At 37.2% G+C, this 20470-nt stretch overlaps 1 non-coding gene across 1 annotated transcript; it reads left to right on the forward strand.

Annotated features, from left to right (window-relative positions):
• The first annotated feature begins 17262 nt into the window (after positions 1 to 17262).
• On the forward strand, positions 17263 to 17369 carry LOC120577272 (small nucleolar RNA R71). The gene has a single exon (XR_005643342.1). It is a non-coding gene; the product is annotated as a small nucleolar RNA R71 (small nucleolar RNA).
• The last annotated feature ends 3101 nt before the right edge of the window (positions 17370 to 20470 follow it).

The raw sequence follows: 20470 nt of genomic DNA on the forward strand, positions 1-20470 counted from the left end.
AATGTGAATTGTTTCATTTTGTTTATTCTCAAATGTATAGAGGATGATACTCACATTACTCGTTGAACAAAATCCTATCAGCAAACACAATGTTTATGTAACGTGCACAACTCAAAACATGAACTTTCCTAGAGAAATCAAGATCTGCTTGAGCGAAACTATATTTTAATTGTTTCATTGCAATAGCTTGGCCATCTTTGAATAATTCCTTTGTGAACCACAACAAATCTACCTTCAGCAAAAAAAAAATACAAATGTGAAAACATGCTAGTAGCTCTTCTTCGATCTCTTAGTAAAAAAATCGTCTAGAAAGCTTTCCAAATTATATAAGGCCTATATCCTGACACACGTTCACATATGCAATAAATCACATGAAACTCTATTATTCTTTATGTTTGGATGGCTAATTATTATTATTATTATTGGAACATGTGTGGAAATTGAATTAAAAGACAAAACATAAATTTTCACGTTTGGTAGAACTAGTGTTGTGTGAATTGAAAAAAATGGATATCCCGCGTTGGATGGAACACACAATAGTATTGTTATATAATTGGGGTGTACATCTAAAGAGGTACGTAATTTTGTGAATGGAGTAAGCACTAAAGAAAATATATATTTATATATTTTATTATTTTGAAATGATAAATTAAATATTTAATTTTATTATAATACGAAAGTGCTTTCTTAGTCTCCAAGATTTGCTAAAATATTTTGAAACACAATTTAGAATAATTTTGGACCACAATCTGAAATATTTTGGTATGCAATCTAATATATTTTAGTGCACAATCTAAAATATATTTTAGTATATAATATAATATATTTTTTTACTCAACATATATTTTGGTACTTAATTGAGATATATTCTTAATATATTTTGGTACTTAATTGAAATATATTTATACAAATAGAAATAACTATCTAGATTTGAATTTAAAACTATAACTGCAGGAAACTAACAATACTTATCCATTCGATTTGAATTTCGAATGTGTCTTGGAAATATTTGTTACTTGACTTTATCCGAACCACAACAAAACTGCCCTTCAATAACTTTTTTGCCCGTCAAACTAAAACACGCGCTTTCGAGCATTTTCAGCAAGTCCAACTTCGATAAGAATGAGAAAACAATTTCTTCGATGACAAGGTCAATCTATTTTGACTGCATTAAATGATAGCCTTTAAAAATATTGGCTAACAAATTGCCCCCCATAAACGTCACTTTCGACTCATTTTTCGATATGGAGAAGAAGAAGTTTCTGACCCTTTTACCTTTGAACTTTCTATCTTCAAACACTTTCACTGTTCCTTCTTCTTCATTGCAGAAAAACTTCATCAAAACCCTTACAAATTTCAAACCTTTTTTCAAAAAAGGTTATCGTTCTCTTTACCGTTTTCATCATAACGTTTTAAACATGACGAATGCAGAAGGATCATCTTCCAAAACTTCAAAATGCGACGAACCCATCAATTTTTCTAAAGAACGTCCAAGTGGTAGTCTTCAGTTCATAGAAGAACCTGACATTAAGGAAGCTGAAGATAAAATCTGGAAATCCCAGGTAATCATCTCATACCCTAATTCACCACATGCATTTTTAGGACCCCTTCCAGTTGACAAAGAAGACCTAGAGAAACTTAGCGTCGTTTTTTCAATGTTTGAAAAACAATCACCTCTGATTTTTACCAAAGGTCCTTATGACCTAAGTTTCTTGAAATCCAAATTTAGGACAGAGCCCAAAATTGATAACAATGAGAAATATATATGTTGGTTAGACAAATAGAGAAGAAAAAGGGCCAATTTTGGAAAGAAATGGGAATCTTCGATCTCATTCAGCTATCTAGGCAAGGGCCAAAATATCATAATGAAATGATAATTGCTGCCTTACATTTATGGAACCCTTCGTCCAATAGCCTTCATTTGAAATGTGGCATGCTTACACCCACTTTGTTAGATGTTGATGGACTCACCGATTTAAAGCCCATTGGCCAAATTTTCGATCTAGACAACCATGTTTCAGAATTTTCTTTTGACTTTGCTAGACCTGCATATGGAAATTTCATAATAGACCACCATGTCACCTGAAGTGTTGAAGTGTCTGATATAGAACATATTGATTTCCTAACCTATTGGTTACCTATGTACATTTTTTGTTCGAGATCCATACAAATTCCGAAAAAATTCACAACTCTGGCCATCCAATTGCATGAAGGGAAGGATATTTACCTCGGCAAACTCATCTTAGAATCTCTATATGAGAACTTAAATCAAGAAGTGGGTGGCATAAAAGAGTTCCAATCTGGTTGTAGTCTAATCATACCTGGTCCTATTTGGTTGTTTCAATTGTGGCTCCTGGCCACGTTTAGGACGAAACTGGCAATCAATCTTCCTCCCAATCTTTCAAAAACATATGAAGCTAGATCCATCGAAGGGATAGGTTTGGCCATGCTTCAATATGGTAGTAGGAGATCGCAGGATTTATTCTCTATTGCCTAAAACGCTCTTCTAAGTTGTGATGTGTTCACCCCTTCTATGGCCTCATTTACAACTAGGACTCCAGAGCCAGCTTGGTTTAGAAAAGAATTTCCAACAAACTTTATCGAAGATGAGGCAGAGATAAATTCCATATGGGAAGCTTATCTGACTCCCACATTCTTATCAAGCAAGATAACATCTGGTAGCCCTTATGGGGTATATGGTTATCAGCCAAACCATGTTGCCAGACAATTTGGTTTAATTCAACAAAAACCTAGTTCTTTGTACAAATGTGTGGATGATCTGAGACAGCCCATGATAGAACATGTATGGAGATCAACTTTACGCCAAGCTTAGAAACAAAATCTCATGTTTGTGCCTACCTCTTTTGTCTTATCTTATGCATGTATTGAAGCATTTTATCGATGGTGGCGAGACTATTATAGAATCCAATCCAATCGAGTAGATCCTGACACTTTGCTTCCCCAACTGATACTTTCTTTTCATACTGTGCAGAAAAAATCGAAGAAGAACAAAGGTACGCATATTCGAGAAATTCAAGCTTTTCAAAAATTCTTTCAGATTGTATATGATCCTTTGCATCTAAAAGTACAGTTCATTATGCCGCTCAAACTTTACGAGATAAAACCTATGATAAAGTTCCAACGATGAGATTTCCACCTTTTACCCCCAGTAAATATCTTTTTGAATTACATTTCAAAATGAAATTTCCAGTTTTGCCAACTAGCAAGATAACTTTGGCTTTTAGGCCACCATATCCAAAATGGCTACCTTGTGATTCTTTACTGGGAATGAAACAAAAATTAATAAAGAAAGATGAGGATAGAGTGACTGCATCTAAATGCAATCTATACACATTTAGAGGTCATCTTCATTTAAATCTACCCTACGTTCGAATTATGTCTCCATAAGAAGTAGGTATGAAATCTCTCGATTTATAGAACAAACAAACGAATGTTTAGAGAAAAATGCTACTTATCTGTTTATCCATTTGCTTGCAGCTATCCCTCTAAAGTCAGGGGAGGGAGGACATGATGACGATGAAAGCACACAAGGACCCTCAAAATCCAAATCAGAGAAATCATCCAAGATAAAGAACTCCTCCAAGTCAGAGAAAAAGAAGGTCCAACCTTCCCCTGAAGCATCCCTCAAAGAAGTAGAAGATCTTGTAACCGAAGAAACCGTAAGTCCCTTTTCCTCGATCAATATTTGAATACTACACCTGCTGAAGGTTCTCCAGAAAAATCAAGTCCTAAAAGGAGGAAGCGTAGTCATAAAGACTCGAAGCCTAACAGCGCCCACTCTTATGTTGGTGACAATGTTCCGAAGGTAATAATCTAATTCGCTGAAACCAAGTTTTACTCCCTTGATTTCGAGAATAGCCTTAACAGGGATGTTCTCTTTACACAGAGCATAGAACATAGTCAGGCTGACAAGTCTCAACATGCACAACTTTTGTCCACTGACCAAGCAACGACATCTTCTATTGCTGAAGAAGACAAGGGTGTCGAAACTAGCCAACTTCTCCTAACTAACTTCCAGAAACACTTGGTAAAGATTTGGATAAGGAGATGTCAACTGGAGACAGCGACGAGACTCATGCAGATCAATATGTCATTGTTCCAAAAAATAACAATGCTGATTTGGGCAAACCCTCTAAGCCTGCCGAACACCCGTCGAAAGATGTCATACAAACGGTGACACTTCAGCCAACAGGCATAGTGATCAGAAAAGAGGAACCTGATCAACTTGAGAAGACTAATCCCATAGATGCTTTCGACTTTCTAGTGAAAAGTGATATCCTTTTCTCTAAGAGTCTTGGAAAGTCTTCAGATCCTTCTACTGATAATCCATCAGAAACCTCGAAGGAAAACCTTCTGGCTGAATTTTGAAGTAAGGTGTTGGGAGTCAATTTGTTCGAGTCCATAGGACAGGATGAAAATGTCATACTCGAAGTGCTGGAACCAAGAGTTTTCACAAGTGCTGGAACCTCTCTTGGAAAGCATCAACTAAGATTTTCATCAAAAGAAAACTAGTCAGGCCAAACTTGAGGAACAAACTCTGCATTGCAACCAACTTTTGGACGAGGTTGCTAATTTCCAAGCAAAGCTAGATGCCTTTCGACAAGATACCCAAAATACTTAACAAAAGGTGGCATATATCAATTCTACCAACGCCAAATACAAGGCAGAAATCCAGAATTCCGAAACTCAAAAAACCAAACTCTTGGCCAAAGAGGATCTCATGAATCGAGAAGCTCAAGTGGCCATACAAATGGTCAACGAATCAAAGTTCTCTCAACAAGAGATAACTATACTTACTGACAATGGCAAAGCTCTCGATGAAAAACTTGGTGATTTCAAAAATCAACTTGACAAGCTTACTTTTGAATTTGTGATCTAGACACAAGTCTTTGTAATTTTCATTAAAGTACTTTGTTTTTTTTTTATTTTGTAATTTATGACGGTATTATAACCGCTTTTTAATGGCATTCCATCTTTATTTTAAATGTTTTTGTTTGCCACTTTATTTTAAAATCACAAAATCAATATTTGGTACAAGTTTCAAGAAGCTGTAATGATGAGAAGCTAAAAAGCTTCTTTTGCTTAACTATACAAGTTAAACTGCCTAGGAAACCGTAAAACTTCCACATTAATGATACATCACCTTATGGTAAACATCATATTCAATACCTAAGAATCATTCACATATATTCTTTTAATCATATAAAGCTATTCACAAATGATTTATAAGTTAAACGGCTTTAAAGAATCATTTCCAACAAAGTCCGTATCAAGTGACAAAACGGTCAACATTGATAATTTTCAAAGCAAGGTAACTTATTCAAGTTTTAAAACCTACAATTCTATCTTAATCAATCATATATGTATGAGCATAGGCCACTTACGAACTATCAATCATTAGTTCAAAGATTAGCCTATGTTCGTATGAGAAAACCACAAGTTTACACATTCCAGAATCCCACCCGAAAATCAAATTTGACATGATTAAGAAATTGTACCAACTTCACAAGCATTTCCTAAGCCCATATGAACTGTAGACCAAGCTTGCAACCCTTTTTCTTCACAAAATTTCAAATTCCGACAATTTCCGAAAAACCGAAACGAAACAAATTCAAGTTTCAAACCAATTGGAAAATCAAAGTTTTCGACAAAGCCAATGATTTTCCAGAAGAAAAGTAAGTTAAAACAGCAAAATTACACCTTCAAACGGTCGCAACAGACCCCTACACGACTGCACCCAAGCACCCGAACACGGATCAACAAGCATGTTGCCCTGTCCTGGGTGCCTGGCGCCAGGAGTGCAGTGCCCAGCGCTGGCTCTCTGTGAGTAGGCGCCTAACACCCTACCTCAAGCGCAGTGCTGCAAAAGGTGTGTTTTCGCATGTTTCGGCCACGGGTTTTCGCCATTTTCGCTCCAAAATCGAATAGTTAGGTCCCCTATTCATCAAAAATGATCCAATGCACAACCCGAGGCTCTAACACATCGAATACACTCGTCTCACGATATTCTCACAAGTTGTGAAATTGTTTAAAATGATTTTCTCAAAACAATAAGTCTTCAACAACAACAACCATTCATTTCTTCCAATTCAACACAATTCAACAACAACAACTCAACATAATTGATACCCAAGTAATGAAACGAGATTATCATCAACAATCTACCACAACCACAACTTATAATCATGCATTCCATCCCAATTCAACAACAACATGTCATAATTCATCAATTGAGCATAATTAAAATACTACCCATTTATATACATCATGAACATGCAATTTCACCATCAACAAATCAAATATCATCAAATTAACATACTGAAACATATCACTACAACATGAGCACGAATTTCAAGGGTTGGGTTCACAATAATCACTTATTCAAATAAACACTTATGCATAGAAAAAGAGAGAAGAAACTAATTAAGTGATTATGCTTGAAATCTAACCCCCTTACCTCAATAAGCAATAATCCTAGAAAAAGCTACAATTTAGCTCCTAGAATCTCTATCACCTCTTGGGTCTTCAAGCTTTCTCCCTTCTAACCCTTTTGCTCCTTCTCTTGAACTTTCTCTCTCAACCTATCTCAAATTCTTATGAAATGAATGAAAACCTATTTCTCTCTAAAGACTAGAACTTATATAGGCTCCTCTCAAATGGGATTAACCCTTAATTCCTTAATGGGCTTAACCCATTTACTAAACCATTCACGAAATGTTACTACTCACTTAATGGTAAAATAATAATATCGGTCACTTACCGGCTCACAACTAATTACCACACTAGTAACTTAGTAAAAAATGGTTCTCACTTCAAACACTAAAAATATAATTCTCACCATGAAACTACTAAATTACCCTTACATACAAAATGACCAAAATACCCTTTATGCACTGAAACCCATTAAAATGCACCCAATGATAAATAATCACGCACAAGCACATATAAACAAATATTAAAACAATTAAAAATAAATCTAGCAAAAATCGGGATGTTACAACTCTACCCCCTAAAAAGAATTTTCGCCCTCGAAAATTACCTGAAGGAAACAACTCCAAATACGAAACCTTCATCCTACTCTATTATTCCCAGGTGGCACTGTCACCAGTCGGTCCAACCCAAATCACCCTCACCAAAATGATCTCTTTGCCACGCAAACGCTTCACTTCGCGATCCTCAATCCCAACTGGTCAAGTCTCAACGGTTAAATTATCTCTTACATCCAAATCATCCACTTGAATCACATGGGACGCATCATACACATACTTCCTCAACTGAGACACGTGAAACACGTCATGTAAGTTCAACAAAGACGGTGGTAACGCAATCCGATACACTACAACCCCAACCTTCTCAATAAGCTTAAATGGTCCAACAAAACGAGGAGTCAACTTTCAACACTTCAAAGCACGTCCAACACCAGTCACAGTATTCACTCTCAGAAACACAAGATCACCAATTTGGAACTCAATGTCCTTCCTCCTCTTATCATGATAACTCTTCTGCGTACTCTGAGATGCTCTCGTCTTCTCTTAAATCATCTTAACCTTTTTCGTAGTCTCTTGCACAACCTCCGGTCCTAACAAAGCACTTTCACCTGACTCATACCAACACAACGACGTCCTACACCTTCTACCATACAAAGCCTCAAACGGTGCCATATCGGTAATAGAATGAAAACTCTTATTATAAGTAAACTCAATCGACGGTAAACATTCGACCCAACTGACACCTTGCTTCAAAACACAAGCTCTTAACAAATCTTCTAAACTCTGAATAATCCTCTCCATCTAACCATCGGTCTGGAGATGACAAGCAGAACTCAACCTCAACTTAGTTCCCAAAGTTCCTTGCAAATCTTCCTAAAACTTAGAAGTAAACCTTGGATCCCGATCCGACACATACTAGAAGGAATATCATGCAACCTAACAATCTGGTCAATGTAGATCTCAGCCAACTTCGCCACATACATACCGGTCTTGAAAGGAACAAAATGTGCCGACTTCGTCAACCGATCCACAATCACCGAAATCAAATCAAAACCCTTCACAGTCTTCGGCAACACTCCAACAAATTCGATAGAGATACTGTTCCATTTCCATTATGAAACAAACAACGGTTGCATCAAACCTGATGATTTCTGATGTTCAATCTTAGACTTCTAACAAACCAAACAAGCATAAACAAACTCTGCGATCTCCTTCTTCATTCCAGTCCACCAAAACAATCTCTTCAAATCCTGATACATCTTCGTTGCTCCTGGATGAATACTCAAACTACTTCTATGACCTTCGTCCAAATTCTATCTCTTAAGCTCAATCACATCCGGTCACAGACCCGATCACGAAACATCAAAACACCGTTCTCATCTAATCTGAAATCCCCATCTTTACCTTGATTAACCAACACTACTTGATCCACAAGTTCCAAATCGTCCTTCTTACCATTTTTAATCTCTCCCAAAATGTTACTTGTCAGCTTCAATATCCCTAACCTCACACCATCCGGCGTCAGCTCACTAACCAAACTCAAATCTCGAAATTGTTCAATCAATTCCAACTCCTTAACCATCAAAGTAGATATATGCCACGTCTTCCTACTCAAGGCATCGGCAACAACATTAGCCTTCCCGTGATGATAACTCAACTGAAAGTCGAAATCCCTAAGATACTCTATTCATCTTCTTTGCCTCATATTCAACTATTTATGATCAAACAAATACTTCAAACTCTTGTTGTCGCTGAACACTTCAAACTTAGAATCATACAGATAAAGCGTCCAAATCTTCAATGCATACACAATTGCCACCAATTCCAAATCATGAGTCGGATAGTTCTTCTCCTGCACTTTCAATTGCCTTGAAGCATAAGCCACAACGTGACGATTCTGTATAAGCACACCGCCAAGCCCCATCTTAGAAGCATCACAATACACAACAAAACATTCCTTCGGCTTTGGCAAAATCAACACTGGAGCTGAAGTCAACCTCTTCTCCAACTCTTGGAAACTCTTCTTACATTTAGCATCCCAAACATAAGCTTATCCTTTCCGAGTCAACTGCGTCAATGGCAACGTGAACTTAGTGAATCCCTCAATGAACCTTCGATAATAACCTGCTAATCCAAGAAAGTTTCTGATCTCAAAAACAGACTTAGGTGATTCCCACTGCAACACTGCATCAACCTTCGACGGATCCACGACACAATGATGGTGGTGATGAAGACGAGGTAGGTGCAAACTTGCACCATTAACAAGTAGCCGGTGGAAACTATAATGATGAACGGTGGGAATGGATGCAACAAACCGAAGTTCAAAGAACATGCACCGAGCAACAAAGACAAGGTGTTGAAATGATCGGGCTAAGAAACGATGTCCTAAGGGGCACTTAAATAAATGAATAAAACAATCAAATGTTCCGATACATGATGCAACACCTTCACCTCCAAGGTCTACCTTATGGACTTCAATAAAATTGTGAGCTCTCCTCTTCCTCTACTCTTCTCTACTTCTCTTCTTTCTTCATCATCTTCTTCTTTTTCTTCTTCTTATTTTTAATCATTGAGGACAATGCTTCTCCTAAGTGTGGAGGGGAGCCTAATAAAGTGTCTTGAGTCGTAGTGTTTCCAGACTCCCTTGAACTTTATTCTTTTGTTTTGTTTTATTGTGAAAGGCATGATTAAGTAGCTTGTTTTTATTGAAAAATTATGACATAAATTTTTGTTGTCTCCTCTAAATTGGTTGTTTCTTGTACATGAAATTAAACACTTGTGTTTTAAGTTTTCTTGATATACCCACATCTTTTTTTAAAGTGAATAAATTCTCCAATGAGAAAAACACAAGTTGCTTCCCTTGAGTAAGTGTATAAATAGGTATTTTAAGAAAATGCGTTCTAATTTTAGTGGTACGTTGACCTTTAAAAATTCTCAAAGTAAAAGCAGTATAAGGGAGTTTATAAAAAGCCAAATTGATTTCAAAGTTGCATCATTGAATCTAGATTGGGGAAGGAGGTAGGCCCTCCGACTTCCTACGTGAAGGTGATGTCATCTTAAAAAACTTTAAAAAGCATCATTGAATCTAGATTGGGGAAGGGGGTAGGCCCTCCGACTTCCTACGTGAAGATGATGTTTTAAGGGGCACCATTGAATCTAGATTGGGGAAGGGGGTAGGCCCTCCGACTTCCTACGTGAAGGTGTTGTTTCCTTAAATAAAGTACCCAAAAATGTGTAAATGGCAAAAATCAAAAGATCACAAATACTCCCATCTCTCTTATATGAAATGAAGAAAGAATTTTTCTTGGTTGGTTTAGCACTAGTATTAGAATATGTTTCCTCATAATATCTATCTTATACAGGAGCAAGAATAGGGTTGGACTACACACACACACTCACTTGAAACTTGATTGTTGGGTTGAATAAGGTTTACAAGAAATGCTTTAGTTTGTGATTAGTGTACGCTTGAAATTAAAACCCTTGAGGAGACATGTGTTTTAATTAAATTGTCATATGATAATATTGTTTATGCTACCATGTTTATGCCTTTTGCTTGAGGACAAGAAAAGATTCAAGAATGGGGGAGTTTGATGAGTCAATTATTATCTATTTTTATATGTTATTTAGTTTCGTTTTATTTAGATTTAAGTTTATTTTATTTTAATATTATTTCCTTTTTGAGCTATTTTACTACAATTGCATATTATTATATTTCAGGAACGAATATTTGATGGATTGAATCTTGGAGCAAAAGAAAGGGGTTTTGGAGTTGATTCGGTACGAAAATACAAAGATTCTGAGACAAAAATATATCTCCCTCAAGTCAGAAACTTGGCACGACCCGTGCTAGGCTTGGCACGGCCGTGCCACCCTCCAGAACTACTTTTGCTGCTTTTGCTTAGATTTTAAGCTACTCTGTTTTAATTTACTTGTGGAACATTCTAATGATTGCTTAGATTTTAAGTCGAATGTAAACTATAAATAGAGTAGCTAGCCATCACAAATATTTATCTTTTCTTCTCGGAAATAATAAGTGACAATTGTTTCTTTGAATAAAAGTTCACCTTTACTTTCTTTTCTTCTCCATGTCTACGATGAACATTAGTGAGTAGACTTCTTCTTGTCTTGGGATTGTTGGAAAACTCTAAATGACATAATCCTAATCAAACCAAGCTTTAAACCTTAATCTTATGTAACCCTAATCTATAATCTAAATTCACCGTTTTAACATGAATTAACCATTATCAAACTGTGGAAACGAAAGTGGAGGGTTTGATAATTGTTAATCCATCATCTCAAATATCAATTCATAAAACGAAAGTGGAGCTTTGATATTGATGAGATAAAACCGCAAGTGCACGGTCTTACCGAAGTAGTATTAAAAGAGTATCGTTCCGACAGGGAGTAGTTTAATTCAATTAACCTTTAGAGATGATTAGAAGAGAAGAGAATTGTAAGTTGGGGGTTTTCAAACGGTTGAAAATTAATATAATAAAAAGAGCCTTGGGATCGTTCGTTTCATCTAAATAACAAGTCCTTCTCAAACCAAAACTATAAGCTTATAATGTTATGTTAGACCTAATTTCTCAAGACAGTTTCTCTTATGTTCCTCTAGCAACCAAGCCTATTTCGCTGACTTGATTACTATTAGATTTTGGTTCCTCTAACAACCAAGCCTATTTCGCTGACTTGATTGTTATTAGTTCCATTGAAGATCGAAACTATATGTCTCAAAGATTGCAAAGCCTATTTCGCTGACTTTGCAATCATTGTCTAAATTCACTTGTTCGAATATCAAAGCTCCACTTTCGTTTTATGAATTGATATTTGGAATAATGGATAAACAATTATCAAACCCTCCACTTTTGTTTCCACAGTTTGATAATGGTTGATCTATGTTAAAACAGTGAATTTAGATAAGAAATTAGGGTTACATAAGATTAAGGCTTAGAGCTTGGTTTGATTAGGATTATGTCATTTAGACTTATCCAACAATCCCAAGACAAGGAGAAGTCTACTCACTCATGTTCATCGTAGACATGGGGGAGAAGAGAGAAAGCATAAAAGTAAATGACAAGAAAATAAAGGAAAAGAAAAGAACTTTAATTAGAAAAGCAATTGTCACTTATTGAATTCCAAGTAAGGATGAATATTTGTGATGGATGGCTACTCTATTTATAGCATTTGTTCGACTTAAAATCTAAGCCATTACATTCAGGCTAAAAATAGAGTAGCTTAAAATCTAAGCAAAAGCCGCAAAAGTGACACTGGAGGGTGGCACGGCCGTGCCAAGGTTAGCACGGGCCGTGCCAAGCTTCTGGCATGGGGGAGACATATTTTTGTCTCATAATCTTCATATTTTTGCATCCAATCAGCTCCAAGTCCCTTTCTTTTGCTCCAAGACTCAATCCATCCAATATTCATTCCTGAAATAAAATAAAATGCAATTTAAAGTAAACTATCCTAAAAAGGAAATAATACTAACATAAAATAAAATAAAATCTAAATAAAACTAAACTAAAAAGCATATAAAAGTAAGCAATAAATGACTCATCAAACTCCCCCACACTTGAATCTTTGCTTGTCCTCAAGCAAAACGCATAGACATGGCAGCAACAAAAGGATTAATATATGACACTTTAAATAAAAGCTTATGTCTCCCTCGAGGTTTCATTTTAACGTACACTAATCACAACTTCAAGTACTCTTTGTAAACTTATTCAACCCAACAACAAATATTAAGTGAGTGTATGTGTGTGTAGTCCAACCCTTTTCTTACTCCTGTATAAGATAGATATTATGAGGAACAGGTTCTAACCTTAACACTAAAATGACCGAGAAAAATCTTTTCTTCATTTCATATAAGAGAAGTGGGAGAGTTAAGATAGACTTGATGAATTTATAGATTTGGGGGCTTGTAGATGCCTAGGGGCTATCATTTCACAGTGGAAGTCCGTGAGGGGGTATCCTTTCCTCCAAGTTTCTATGATCACCCTAAGTAGTGCTACAACTTGTTTACTTCACTTAGGAAGTTCCTCTTTTTAGAGGGTTTAATTCAAGCACAATTTGTTTGAGAAGTTATCACCACATTTAGGAAGTTAGTGAGAGGGTATCCTTTCCTCCACGTATGGTGATATCCTTCCGCCCCATTTCGGTTTACACATTTCATCACTTTAGAATTATTCCCACACAAACTTATACTACTTTTACTCTGAAGATTTTTAAGGGTCCAGGTTACCATTAAAGCTAGAACGTGTTCCTTAAAATACCTACTCATACACTTACTCAAGGATTGCAACTAGGTGCTTTTCTCATTGGAGAATTAATTTCACAATAAAACTTGATGTGGGTATAGCAAGAATACTTATAACACAAGAAATCACTTTCATGTACAAGAAACGACCATTGAAGAGACAACAAAAAAATTATGTCATAATAAAACAATAAAAACGAGCTGCTTATTTATGCCTTTTACAATAAAACACAACAAAAGAATAAAGTTCAAGGGAGTTTGGAAACACTACGACTAAAGACACTTTATTAGGCTCCCCCCATACTTAGGAGAAGCATTGTCCTCAATGATTCAAGATAGAAGAAAAAGAAGAAAGAGGAGAACGAGAACGAGATTGAAGAGATAAGGTGAAAAAGAGGAAGAGGAAAGCTCACATTTTTATTGAGGTCCATAGGGAGGACCTTGGAGGTTGAAGTGTTGCATCATGTTCCGAAGCATTTGGTTATTTTCTTCGGATATGCGGTTGCCCCTTAGGACATTATTTCTTAGCCCGGATAATTCAACACCTTGCCTTTGTTGCTCGGTGCTTATCCTTTGTACCTCGGTTTGCATCCATGCCCATCTTTCATTGTCGGCGTTATGGTCATAGGGCTCCTCTTCATGGTGCATGTGTGCACCTTCTTCGTCACCTTGATTATGCTCTTCATGTACCTGTAATCCATCACCAACATACAACAAATTTTCCTCCACCTCGGGGTTAGTCCGAGATGGGTTAGGAAGTATAAACAAAAGAGGTATACGAAGTTGAAGTGCATAAGTCATGGGTGGGTGAATCTTAATGAAATTCATAGCAACAAGGGTTTCAATATTAAGCCTATTGTTGCCCTCAATTGGATTTATCCCATCTTCCTCACCCACTCCAAACTTCCTAGCGATGAAGGTAATGATACCACCGACTACTATCTCAGCTCTATTATTAGGTCGAGCACCTATGGAGGAAAGGTAATCAAGTAGGTAGAAGCAAGCATTAACGGGATTGTTATTAAGCATTGCCCAAAGCATAAAAAGTTCATCCGTCCTAGTTGTTCCTACCTCTTTTCTACCCTAATGGTACAAGCCATGACTCTCTGGAGGTACCTAAGCACTGGGTTGTGAATGTTACTTGCCTTATTGTTGCGAGGATTATATTGCCTTAACCCGGTAATGCGTTTCCAAAAGAGAGCGGGGTCATAGTCTTCCGACTTTAGATGTGGATTCCAAGAGTCATGGATGAATCCCGCATTTGCGAAGTCCATTTCTAAACAAAAATTTTCAAGAGACATCTCGTAATCCACATTCAAAAGTCAGAAGGAGACTCTATGGTCGGGGTTATCAAAGTTCACTTTATCCTTCGTAAATTCAATAGAACTTAAGAATTCATAAGTGAAATTTTCAAAACCTTTCATAGGTCTAAGCATATCAACCCATCCTAAATTCCCAAGTAAGCTAAACACATTATCCCTTAGTCCTAGCACACTCAAAGTATAAAGATCAGGATTCGACAAGGGTGCAAAGGTTTAGAGATAAGAATTTTATACCTGTCCCTTTGCTTTGTGTCCTTGAAGACTATGCCATGATTCTTGGCTTGCGTTTTCTTCTTTGATTGTGGTCCTCCGGAAGAGCTTGCTCCACCTTTCCTAGATGCCATTATCCTTAACCTTGGTTGACCTTTTGTGTTTTGGGTGAAGGTTGGGTTTTGGGAATTGGTTTTGGTGGAAAAGGTTGGTTGGGTGATGGGGTTGGTGTTTGAGTAAGTGTTAGGAGTTGGGTTGGATGAATTTGTGAAGAATTTGTGGGTTTTTAGGCAGGTGAATGGGGGCTACGAATTTGATGATTTTTGGTAGGGATGGAGGAAAGTTGTTTTTGATTGAAGGGTTATGATTGAAATGTGGATTGTAGTTGATTGGGTGAAGAAATTTTATTAATTGGTGAAGTTTTGAGGGAGATATGGAGGTTTGAAATTTCTATGGTTATGGAGGTTTTAGAGAAAAATGGGAGGATGGGGGATGTGAGTGGTTGAGAATGGGGGATGAAGAAGATGAAAAGTTAGATAAAACTAAACCTGGGATCGGGCACGGCCGTGCCAACCTTAGCACGGGTCGTGCCAACTTTCTGGATTGTGGGTTAGTTTTTGGGAAGCAAGGCCTGGCACGGCCGTGCTAGTGTGGGCACGGGCCTTGCCAAGGTTCTGGATGGATTAGCTTCAAAAATTTTCATTTTCTCGAATCATACTTGGACAGTTGCCTACAAAAACAAAATAAAAACAAAACAACAAAACAAAAGTAGTTAAATGCGTGGGTTGCCTCCCACGAAGCGCTTCTTTATAGTCATTAGCTTGACGTTATAAGAAAGTATCCTTAGAAGGGATCAAAGAGGTCATATTGTGTAGATGGCGCTAATGAGCGTTCTTTCACATCATGACCTTGAATCACATTACAAGAATAGAGGGCGGGACCTTTCATATAATTCTCCAACTCAAATCCTATCAACTCATTACTCACTTGAAAAACAATCCTACCATTCTGAACATCTATTATAGCACCCGCAATGGCGAGAAAGTGTCGTCCTAAGATTATAGGGCACTCATTGTCCTCATCTATGTCAAGCACCATGAAATCAGTTGGGATGTCTATCCCTTCTATTTTAACGGGGATGTCCTCGACATATCCGACAGGTTGGATATCAGAACGATCGGCTAACTTCAATGTTGTTTCGGTAGGCTTTAACTTGCCCAACCCTAGCCTTGTAAAGAGGGGTAAGGGCAAAAGACTAACACTTGCTCCTAAATCGCATAAGGCTCGTTTTAAGGTTTCATTCCCTATCATAATAGGGATGGCAAAACTTCCTGGATCTCTAAGCTTTGTAGGTGGCTTCTTGATGATTGCACTATTTTCCCTTTTCAAAGCTATTGTTTCATTATGATCTATAGCCTTTTTCTTTGAAAAAAATTCTTTTAAAAACTTGGCGTATAGAGGCATACGAGACAAAGCTTCAGCATAGGGAATCTTAATGCAAATCTTTTGAAGTATGTTTAAGAATTTAGTGAATTGAGCCTCCAAGTTGAGCTTAGTAAGCCTTAATGGTGTAAGGGCTTTGTTCTTATCAAGCAGTTTCTCACTTTTTATCACGCCTTTCTTTCCTAGACACCTAACACTCTCCCTCTTGACACTTTTGGCTTTAGTAATGGTCTCTTCTAGCTTACTACCCCCAAGAAAAATAGCGTTGACATGAGCTTTAGGGTTTGTTTCAGGTTGACCATAAAAGACTCCTGGTGTTTGAGAAGAGGTGGCCACTTGTTGGGCCACTTGGGAGATCTGGGTCTCAAGCATTTTGGTGTGTGTGGCGATAGAATCAACCTTGGTAGTGAGTTTGGAGAGAGAGTCGTTCAGAAATCCTGTTTGGTTTTTCAGTTCATGAAGATTTTTATTTTGATTAGCTATGCAATTTTCCAACAAAATCTCCAAACTTGATTTCTGAGCCGCTCTCTGGTTGTTTGTATAGCCAGGTGGTGCTGCTTGTCCATAAGAACCTTGAGGATTTTTGTAAAAAATTTTATTTGGCCTCATTCCTTGGTTATATTGAGCGTAATTCAGTTGCTCAATATTGGCAGCACTACCTAACTGACAATCAACACCGATATGACCGGATATACCACAGATTTCACAAGGAGGGGATGCAGAAGAAGGTGTGACAGCATTAACATTAAGCTTTTCAAATCTTTGGGTTAATGCCTCAACCTTAGCAGCAAGGTGGTTATATTCAGAGACTTCGTATATACCTGCCTCTTTCTTAGAGGGAGTAGGAGTGGTGACGGCTCTCTCGTTGGTCCATTGGTAGTGATTCTGAGCCATGTCTTCAATCAAAGCATAAGCCTCCGTATAGTTTTTGTTCATTAGAGCTCCACCTGCAGCTGCATCAACAGACATCTTACTGGTATATGACAAGCCATTATAAAATGTGTGGACTATAAGCCACTTCTCTAGGCCATGGTGGGGACAAAGTCTAAGCATTTCCTTGAAACGCTCCCATGCCTCATAGAGAGACTCCCCATCTTTTTGATTGAAACGCGTGATTTGATCTCTAAGCTTAGCGGTTTTAGATGGGGGGAAAAATCGGGCAAGGAATGCTCGCCTCATATCGTCCCATGAAGTAATGGAACCGACTTCTAGGGAATGGAACCAAGCGCTAGCTCTATCCCTTAAGGAAAAGGGAAAGAGATGAAGTCTTACGGCTTCTTGGTTCTCTTTTATGGTGCCACTGAGTCTTAGGAAGGAAGAAATATGGAGATTTGGATCCTCGGTGGGTGATCCAGAAAACTGATTTTGCTGCACCAAATTGAGTGGTGCAGGCTTGATTTCGAAGTTATTACCCGCAACCGTTGGGTACACGATAATAGCTTGTGGCTCTTCCGTTGAAGGAGTAGCATACTCTTTGAGCGTGCGTTCAGCCATAGCAGTATTATTTTGTGCTTCTCTCTTTTTCTTATGCAAAAACCTTTCGATCTCAGGAATAAATTCTCCGAGACTTTTACTTCTTCGCATAAGAAATCGAGAACCCAAGAAGTTAGTGGTAAAACAAAGAAAGAAGTAGAAGAAAAAAGGAAGAGAAGAGAGTTCTAATCACAAAGAAAGAGTTAATCAAATTAGTTTACTCCCCGGCAGCGGCGCCAAAAACTTGATGAGATAAAACCGCATGTGCACGGTCTTACCGAAGTAGTATTAAAAGAGTATCGTTCCGACAGGGAGTAGTTTAATTCAATTAACCTTTAGAGATGATTAGAAGAGAAGAGAATTGTAAGTTGGGGGTTTTCAAACGGTTGAAATTAATATAATAAAAAGAGCCTTGGGATCGTTGGTTTCATCTAAATAACAAGTCCTTCTCAAACCAAAACTATAAGCTTATAATGTTATGTTAGACCTAATTTCTCAAGACAGTTTCTCTTATGTTCCTCTAGCAACCAAGCCTATTTCGCTGACTTGATTACTATTAGATTTTGGTTCCTCTAACAACCAAGCCTATTTCGCTGACTTGATTGTTATTAGTTCCCTTAAAGATCGAAACTATATGTCTCAAAGATTGCAAAGCCTATTTCGCTGACTTTGCAATCCTTGTCTAAATTCACTTGTTCGAATATCAAAGCTCCACTTTCGTTTTATGAATTGATATTTGGAATAATGGATAAACAATTATCAAACCCTCCACTTTCGTTTCCACAGTTTGATAATGGTTGATCCATGTTAAAACGGTGAATTTAGATAAGAAATTAGGGTTACATAAGATTAAGGCTTAGAGCTTGGTTTGATTAGGATTATGTCATTTAGACTTATCCAACAATCCCAAGACAAGGAGAAGTCTACTCACTCATGTTCATCGTAGACATGGGGGAGAAGAGAGAAAGCATAAAAGTAAATGACAAGAAAATAAAGGAAAAGAAAAGAACTTTAATTAGAAAAGCAATTGTCACTTATTGAATTCCAAGTAAGGATGAATATTTGTGATGGATGGCTACTCTATTTATAGCATTTGTTCGACTTAAAATCTAAGCCATTACATTCAGGCTAAAAATAGAGTAGCTTAAAATCTAAGCAAAAGCAGCAAAAGTGACACTGGAGGGTGGCACGGCCGTGCCAAGGTTAGCACGGGCCGTGCCAAGCTTCTGGCATGGGGGAGACATATTTTTGTCTCTCAATCTTCATATTTTTGCATCCAATCAGCTCCAAGTCCCTTTCTTTTGCTCCAAGACTCAATCCATCCAATATTCATTCCTGAAATAAAATAAAATGCAATTTAAAGTAAACTATCCTAAAAAGGAAATAATACTAACATAAAATAAAATAAAATCTAAATAAAACTAAACTAAAAAGCATATAAAAGTAAGCAATAAATGACTCATCAGATATTCGAACAAGTGAATTTAGATAAAGATTGTAAAGGCAGCGAAATAGTCTTTACAATCTTTGAGACATATAGTTTCGAACTTCAAGGATTCTAAATTGTGATCAAGTCAGCGAAATAGGCTTGGTTGCAACTTAGGACCAAAATCTAACAGTAATCAAGTCAGCGAAATTGGCTTGGTTGCTAGAGGAACAAAAGAGAAACTGTCTTTAAAAGTTAGGTCTAACATAAGGTTATAAGTTTAATAGTTTGGTTTGTGAAGGACTTTTCAATTAGATGAACCAATAATCCCAAGGCACCTCTTTTATTTTATCTTTTTATTTTCTTTAAATTAAAAATCCAAACTTTAATCTCAAACTCTAATCTAATCATTATTTAAAGTTAATTGAATTCATAACTCCCTGTCGGAACGATACTCATCTTTTTACTACTTCGGTAAGACCGTGCACTTGCGGTTTTATCTCATCAAGTGGCGAGGAAGGGTCTTCCTAGAATCATAGGGCAATCATGGTCTTCTTCTATGTCAACAACCACAGAGTCAGTCGGGATGTATATCCCTTCTATCTTTGAAAAAATTTATTTTATAAACTTGGCATATAGAGGCATTCGAGACAAAGCTTCCACAAAAGGAATCTTAATGCAAATCTTCTTAAGGGTGTTGACAAACTTATCGAATTGAGCCTCCAAGTTAAGCTTAGTAAGCCTTAATGGGGAAGGGGCTTTGTTCTTATCAAGCGATTTCTCACTTTCTATCGCATCTTTCTTACCTAAAAGCCTAACACTCTCTCCCTTAATACTTTTGGTTTTAGCAACGGTCTCTTCTAACTTACTACCCCCACAAGAAATAGCATTGACATGAGCTTTGGGGTTTGACCGGGAAAGACTCCCGATGTTTGAGAAGAGGTGGCCACTTGTTGGGCCACTTGGGAGATTTGGGTCTCAAGCATTTTGGTGTATGTGGCGATAGAATCAACCTTGGTAGTGAGTTTGGAGAGAGAGTCGTTCAGAAATCCCGTTTGGTTTTTGAGCTCTTGAAGTTGTTTATTTTGATTCATCGTGCAATTTTCTAACAAAATTTCCAAACTTGATTTCTGAGCCACTCTCTGGTTGTTTGTATAGTCTGGTGGTGCTACTTGCCCATAGGAACCTTGAGGATTTTTATAAAAATTTTGGTTGGGTCTAGTTCCTTGGTTGTATTGAGCGTAGTTCATTTGTTCAATACCATTGGAAGCACTGCCTAGCTGACAATCAACACCTATATGACCAAAAATACCATAGATTTCACAAGGAGGAG

The sequence above is a fragment of the Medicago truncatula genome, chromosome 7, assembly GCF_003473485.1.
Source record: "Medicago truncatula cultivar Jemalong A17 chromosome 7, MtrunA17r5.0-ANR, whole genome shotgun sequence".
Lineage (NCBI taxonomy): Eukaryota > Viridiplantae > Streptophyta > Magnoliopsida > Fabales > Fabaceae > Medicago > Medicago truncatula.